We start from the raw sequence: 7,691 nt of genomic DNA, 5'->3' as shown, positions 1-7,691 counted from the left end.
GTAGCATGATGAGCAAGTTAAATAATGTAACGTAATGAGCAAGTTAAATAATGTAGCATGATGAGCAAGTTAAATAATGTAACGTGACGAGTAGATTAAATAATGTAGCATGATGAGCAAGTTAAATAATGTAACGTGACGAGTAGGTATAGGTAAAGTAATTCATAAAATATATTAGCATTAGTTTACAAAAGTGATATAAAATAAAACAACATGAAAGGAATTGCTACAATAATTATACATAAAAATTATTATAATTAATAAATTATTATACCAAGATGAAATAAAATTTTACCACTATATTTAACAACACAATAAACCCCTGAACGCTTAACAAGTAATAATACTCGTATCGTGAGTTTGGCATTTGTCTAGTTAACGTTAGGTGAGTGAAAGTTATGATTCTCTCTCTGAAAGGAAAAATGATCTGATCTATTTTTAAATGACTTACGCTTGTATCATAACAAAATAACACATGAATCTACTGCCAGTTAGGGTCCAAAATTAAACTGATACAAGTTCGAATTCGCACTGTGAACATTCGGTTGAACTTGTGTGTATGTTAACACTGGGGCTTGGATTTGTAGAAGAGTAATTACTTAACCAAATGTTCTTACCAGTGGATCAATGTGTACGTTAGCAAGTGTATATGTTGAGCTAAGGTAAGAAGAAGAATGAGAACGTCAGTATGTATGTATAACTGAGTTAGGTTCAATGAAACAATGAAGAGCTAGTACGCGTATACTGTAGAACTAGAACCAGTAGAATAATGAAAACATTGATATGTGTACGTAGCTGAGCTTGAAATTATAAAATAGGCAGGATGTTAATGGATGTAAAGAGTTAAGTTGGGACCATTGAAACATTAAGAAGGTCAAAAGACGCACGAAGCTATACTTAGGCATGTACAGCAGAGCTGGATTTCAATGTATTACTTAACTGCATACAGAAAAACACCTTAATAATCGACGTAGTCACGAGTGAAGAAAATCTCTTTATTATAATAGATGTAGTCACGAGTGAAGAAAACCTTCAATATTGAGGTTCCACCATGTCAAAAACCACCAAGTGTTGTAATGTTAACCGGCCCATTTTTACCTTGTTTCCTTACTTTTTGCTGCTCACATTCCCACTTCCTAATATTTTATTTAATTTTTTTACACTTGTTAGATGTAGTCAATGTTGCACTAAACTTTTTAAGTCACAAATAAGTAAAAACGCCTTCTATATTAAATATACAGTCAAAACAGTGGAAAATCGCATTACTAAAGACAATCACTTTTCCGTTACGACCCTAATTCCAATTATTTTGGGGTCAGTTGGTACTTTTTGTTGTTGTAAGTGAAGCTGACCCAGTCAGCAACCCTATAGGACGAGCAATTTCGGCAACGGGGATTAGAATACACGATCCTCAGATTGCGAGTCGAGCACTCTAACCACCAGGCCATTCCAGATCCCATTAGAAACAATCACTACTATAGAAAAACTCCTCAACAATATCAGAATCAGTTGTGAGCAATGGAAAACCACTCAAAATGGATATATAGTTAACACTATAGAGACACTCATTAGTACTATATACCAGTGGTTCTCAAACGTTCAGGTTCGCGTACCACTTTTTCTTTATTTTTTTAAAATTACAAACACAGGCCTAATTTGAAAGAAAAAACCCAGTAATAAAAAACATGTTTTAAACACTTAACCATTAATGCGAAGGATGCGATTGTTTTTTTCTGGCACGATTGAAGAATATGTGGTATCATTTTTGTCAATTTTAAGGGAAGTAAATACTGGCGAGTCTACGCAAGTATAGGGTGAGTCTATAAGTGAGGAGAGTAGTATATATATATATATGTAACTGGAAAGCTCAGATAGGGCTTATTACAAATTTTATGATTTTTTTATATTAATTGTGTCGTGTACCACCGTCATTAGCTCCACGTTCCAACAGTGGTATACGTACTACAGTTTGAGAAACCCTGCTATATACAATCAGTGTTGTAGAAAAAGTCTTAAATTTTGTATACAGTCAACGCTATAGAGAAACTCCTCGACATTAGATACAATTTCAGCGCTATCGAAAAACTTCTATATTTGATGCAATCAATACTAAAGAAAAATCCTATATATCAGATATAGCAGCATACACAAAAAATAAAACTTAATATTAGATGGAATTACTACTATAGAAAACTGAATGTTAAATAAAATCAAAAGTAAAAAAAAGTATCAACATTACATGCAGTTAAGACCATAGAAACATTACATAGTCATCAACACAGGACAATACCTCAATGTTTTAGACACATGGTAGGCTCACTACGTCAGTCGAGCGTTCATACTCTGAGTCATGAAAGGAGAATCAAGAAATATATATATATATATATGTAGATAACAATAATCTTCATTCATATCATTTACCTTTAATAAGACCAAATGGACAATACAGCTGCATGGTCTAACAATTCCATTTCGTGTGAAACTGACATTTGTTAACACGTGTTTCAAGGCGCACTCCGTTCTTCCCCTGCTGGTCTTTTCACTGTCGATGCAGCATGGTAAATCTGTCCCAGCTCTCCTGCTCTGCATGAGGAGAAGCAGAACGAGCCACGTGCTACATCACTTTCAGTCGATGGCGTTACTGAATGAAATGTCAGCTACACTGGATGCTATTTTAAACGCCGACTAATCTCACGAAAGAAAGACGAAGTTTAGTGAATAAAATAATATCTTCTGTCGACAACGATGGGGAGACTTTTTTTATTTTGTTTTCAATTTTAAATACAAAGAATTCAAAGTGAGAAAATATGATAGAGAGGAAATAGCAGATGGGTATGATGTGTCGACAAACTGTGTGTCGCTGATACTAGAAAAACAAAAGAATGTATGTGTTGCGCATGTTTACAAATATATGATACATCTGCTTAGTCAATTTAGTGGATGCTCTGAATCAAATGTTGGCTGCAGTCATTGGTCTGTAATAAATAATGCTAGTTTTTATTGTTATTTTATCTACACATTTCACATTATGTTGTTTTATATCTAGAATCAAAACCCCAAAAAACTCTCACATTTAATCAATTTGTTTTTACAGAAAATTTTGTTCAGAAACTAAAAATTCGGTAGATACCACTTACGGTAGACGGTTGGGGCGTCGTTTCTTAGCGCTTTGCCTAGTAATATCGTATCTCGATTACTTTGGATATAATGAAACAGAAATAACAACAACAAAAAAATGTTTACCATTTTTTAACTACTCATCTGAACCTTACATGTGTTTTATTTACCTATATGCTTCTGAGGGTCGCGGGTTCGAATCTCCGTCCCACCAAACATGCTCGCCCTTACAGCCGTGGGGGCATGTAGCTTTGTGCGAAATTCAAAACAAACCACACAACCTAATTATCTGATATTCCTACCACAACCACTCTATAGGTGGCGCTATCGTTTACAACTAATCATGAAACTGTTATTTAAGGAGCTTTAAAAATCAAACCTAGGCCTCTGGTGAAGCATTTGAACTAGCGCAAAGGTTAAAATGATATTTTAGTTGTAACATAGGAAATACCAATTAATTAGAAGATGTTTACAAGATCCAAGATAATATTAAATAGGTATAATATAATATTTTATATGAAATTTGTGTGGCTTAGCCTTTAACTATTGGTTTTGTTAATAATAAAAACAAAGTAACACACACAAATGTTTCTACAAAGACTGTAAAAATATGTGTAGTTTGCCAATTTATTCTCGAGTAACTTGGTAAAAACATATGTACACATGAATTCATTACAAAGTCATGGCTCATGTCTAAAATCCAATCAATTCAGCCTAAAGATTAACAAGCTTAATACTAATGTGTAAACCCCAGTTAATCTTATCTCAAGATTAACAAACTTAATACTAGTGTGTAAATAAACTAATAAATCTTCCCTAGAGATAACAAACTTAATATTAATGTGTAAATGTTAATAAATTCACCCTCAAGACTAACAAGCTTAATACTAATGTGTAAACCCCAGTTAATCTTATCTCAAGATTAACAAACTTAATACTAGTGTGTAAATAAACTAATAAATCTTCCCTCGAGATAACAAACTTAATATTAATGTGTAAATATTAATAAATTCACTCTCAAGACTAACAAGCTGAATACTAACTTGTAAACCCCAATAAATCTGCTCTCAGTATCCAACAAACTTAATTCTATTATGTAAACCGCAATTAATCAACTATAAAGACTAACCTTACTAAATTTATTCTCATTACTAAACTAAATTAATACTAACTTGTCAACCTCAATCATTTTACTCTGAAGGCTAAAATACTTAAGATTTAAGTGTAAACTCCAAACAATCTGATCTTAAGATTAACAAACCTAATACTTATATTTAAAATCCAATACACTTTCAAGATTATCAAACTTAAAACTAACGTGTAAACCTCAATCAATCGACTATAAAGACTAACAAGCATAAAACTAATGTGTAAACCTCAATTAATTGACTCTCATTATTAACAAACTCAATATTAATGTCTGAACCACAATCATTATACTCTCAAAATTAATAAACTTAATACTACTGTATAAACACTAATCAATCTACTCTCAAGGCTAATAAATTTAATAATAATATGTAAACCGTAATAACTCTACTCTTAAGGCTAAGTATAAACCCCAATCAATCTCATATCAAGATCCACAAACTTAATACTCACATTTAAGATCCATTACATTCTCAATATTAACAAACCTGGTACTAATTTGTAAACTCCAATCAATCTAATCAAAATTAACAAACTTAATATTAATGTGTAAACCCTAATCAACCTATTGTCAAGACTAATACATTTAATAATAATGTATAAACTCTAACAATTCTACTCTTAAGGCTAAGTGTAAACCCCAATCAATCTGATATCAAGATTAACAAACTTAACACTCATATTTTAAGCCTAATACTCTCTCAAGATTAACAAACTTAGTACTAACGTGTAAAATCCGATCAATCTACTCTCAACATTAACAAACTTAATACCAATGTGTAAACTTAAACTTATCTTCTATCAAGATTAACGAACTTAATACTAATGTGTAAACCTCGATTAATGTACTCTCATTATTAACAAACTTAATATCAATGTGTAGACCGCACTCAATCTATTCTCAAGACAAACAAGCTTAATACTCAAGTGCAAGTCTCCTAGTGGATCAACTGTAAGTTTACGGACTTGCAATGCAGTGGACAGTGTAGATAGCCCATTGTGTAGCTTTGCACTAAGAAAAACAACGCCATTAATGTGCAAACCCAAATCAATCTATTTTCATTCTACGGAAGTACGAGTGAAGGCAAAGAATAATATGTAATAATACGTCAAAAACACTATATCTGCCATATCCAGTATCGAAGAAGCCTTTAGTCCAATACCAGGGCTCACCAGGCTGGCTGCGATACAACAGGTAGAATATTGGTTGAGACGCTATTTATATTATCAATATGCATGAAGAACAACTGTTCTGGAGAACCAGAAAGCTGGTATTAACAAGCTTAAATAAGTCACTCATGTACTGCCCTGCCAGATGTGCACGGATATGTAGTCATAGGAAATTGGGGAAAGAATGGGAACCTGGAAGGTGGCCTTAATGGTCATTTTCTTAATGTAATGCACCAGTGCCAATGGTCTCAGTAACGGTATTATTCTGTGAGGCGACTGTTAACCAGGATTCGACAGATGCATAGCGAAATTTGTTCCTTTGAAATCTGGCAAATTAATAACCATTGTAAGACTGCGATTTAGCCTTTTAAGCTTGAATTTTTTACATGTTCTACTGTAATTCCTGTACGCTGAATCCGAAAATGATATCAATGTTTCTCCATCACGTACAGATTTTTCATATGTTATTTGTACTTTTACATAAGTAAATCATTTTCATTGAAATCGGGTCACATTTTATTATGCTTAAAATGTTGACAACCACTGGCTATAGATGCTGTGATGGACTAATTAAGAGGAACATGAAATATAGGAAACCTCCTACAGTCTAGCCTGATTTTTTTCATCACGATTGATAAAACAGTTGGTCTCGTTACTGTTGTTGTTTAAGCTACTCCATGGACTCCCTTTGTCGCACCCCAGTGGCACAGCGATTTGTCTGCGGACTTACAACGCTAGAATCCGGGTTTCGATACCCGTGGTGGGCAGAGCATAGATAGCCCATTGTTTAGCTTTGTGCTTAATTACAAACAAACAAACTCCCTTTGTTCTGCTCATTTTAGTATTGTAACCCCGTAAATTCACCGCTGATACCTCAGAGAGGGAGGGGCGTTGGTTCTATGAATTTGTCAGCTTCTTGTATTGTTTGTTTGTTTTTGAATTTCACGCAAAGCTACACGAGGGCCATCTGCGCTAGCCGTCCCTACTATAGCCGTGTAAAACCCACCGCCAACTCTTGGGCTACTCTTTACCAACTAATAGTGGGATTGACCGAGCATGTTTGGTGGGACGGGGATTCGAATCCGCGACCCGTAGAGTGCTAGTCGAGTTCCCTAACCACTTGACCATGCTGGGCCTAGCTTCTGGTATCTAGTGTGAAAAGCTCTGATGAATGTATTACTGCGTTGGGAAATTCTTAGGTATTTATTTTTCTGTTCAGTAATGGCGTGTCCCATGTAGAAACTTTTACATGAATATCTAGCACTTAATTACATACCAACTATTGTATTGGTATTATGAACTCGAACAATAACAATCTTATGCCCAAATAATGACCAATGACACTTTTTCTTCACTTCACCTATCCAGTGTATATGTTTTTGTCACAATGACTAAAAAGCACGTTCACACCAACAATATTGTTGCGTCATCGAAGTCACGTGACTAGTGTCACGCCACGTTTCTAGAAGTATCTTGTTCCTTCGTGAATGCCCTAGCATTTACTAGATATAGGGTAGTCTGGTATATATAAGATGGTCACGGCGTGACGTGACAATGTGTGTGTGTGTAGGTAGTGAGTAATTGAACTGCAGTCAGGAAGTATTGTTGAAGTTAACGTTCGTTGTTAAAACGTTTGTTACAGAGCGACTGTTGAAAATAAGTGTATCGGTAAAGTTATATTCAGAAAGAATAAACCAGTTTTATTAAGTAAGGACTTGTGTCGCTAAAGTTTCGTCGGAACGAAGTTACGGAAAATCAATTAACGAACGGAGACGTAAAAAATTGGTGTCAGAAGTGGGATGGAAAACAAAAATGGAAACGAGAGGCGGAACATCAAACTACAGTTTAGCAGACTTGATGGCCGCAATACAAGAGCAACAAAAGAAACAAGAAGAACGAGAAAAGAAACAAGAAGAGAGACAACAGCAGCTGCAAGAAAACCTGCAACAGTGGCAGCTCGAACAGCAAAATAAACAAGAAGAAAGATTACAGCAGTTGTTGGAGGAAACAGAAAAGAAACAAGAAGAGAAATTACAGCAGTTGCAAGAAAACCTGCAACAGTGGCAGCTCGAACAACAAAATAAACAAGAAGAGAAATTACAGCAGTTGTTGGAGGAAAAAGAAAATAAACAAGAAGATAAATTACAGCAGTGGTTGGAGGAAAAAGAAAAGAAACAAGAAGAAAAATTACAGCAGTGGTTGGAGGAAAAAGAAAAAAAACAAGACGAACGAGAAAAGAAACAGGAAGAAAGTCT

At 34.5% G+C, this 7,691-nt stretch overlaps 1 long non-coding RNA gene across 1 annotated transcript in view; it reads right to left on the bottom strand.

Moving 5' to 3' along the window:
• Positions 1–1,702: 1,702 nt before the first annotated feature.
• The window catches only part of LOC111085807, a 9,612-nt gene continuing 3,623 nt past the window's right edge, over positions 1,703–7,691 (bottom strand). Inside the window, exons 2-3 of the long non-coding RNA XR_002610593.1 lie at positions 6,713–6,715; positions 1,703–1,820 (exon numbers count right to left, since the gene is read on the bottom strand). This is a non-coding gene — a long non-coding RNA (uncharacterized LOC111085807). The remainder of the gene's footprint in view (positions 1,821–6,712; positions 6,716–7,691) is intronic.

The sequence above is a fragment of the Limulus polyphemus genome, unplaced genomic scaffold (genome assembly GCF_000517525.1).
Source record: "Limulus polyphemus unplaced genomic scaffold, Limulus_polyphemus-2.1.2 Scaffold631, whole genome shotgun sequence".
NCBI lineage: Eukaryota > Metazoa > Arthropoda > Merostomata > Xiphosura > Limulidae > Limulus > Limulus polyphemus.
This window is presented reverse-complemented; position numbering and strand designations above follow the sequence as displayed.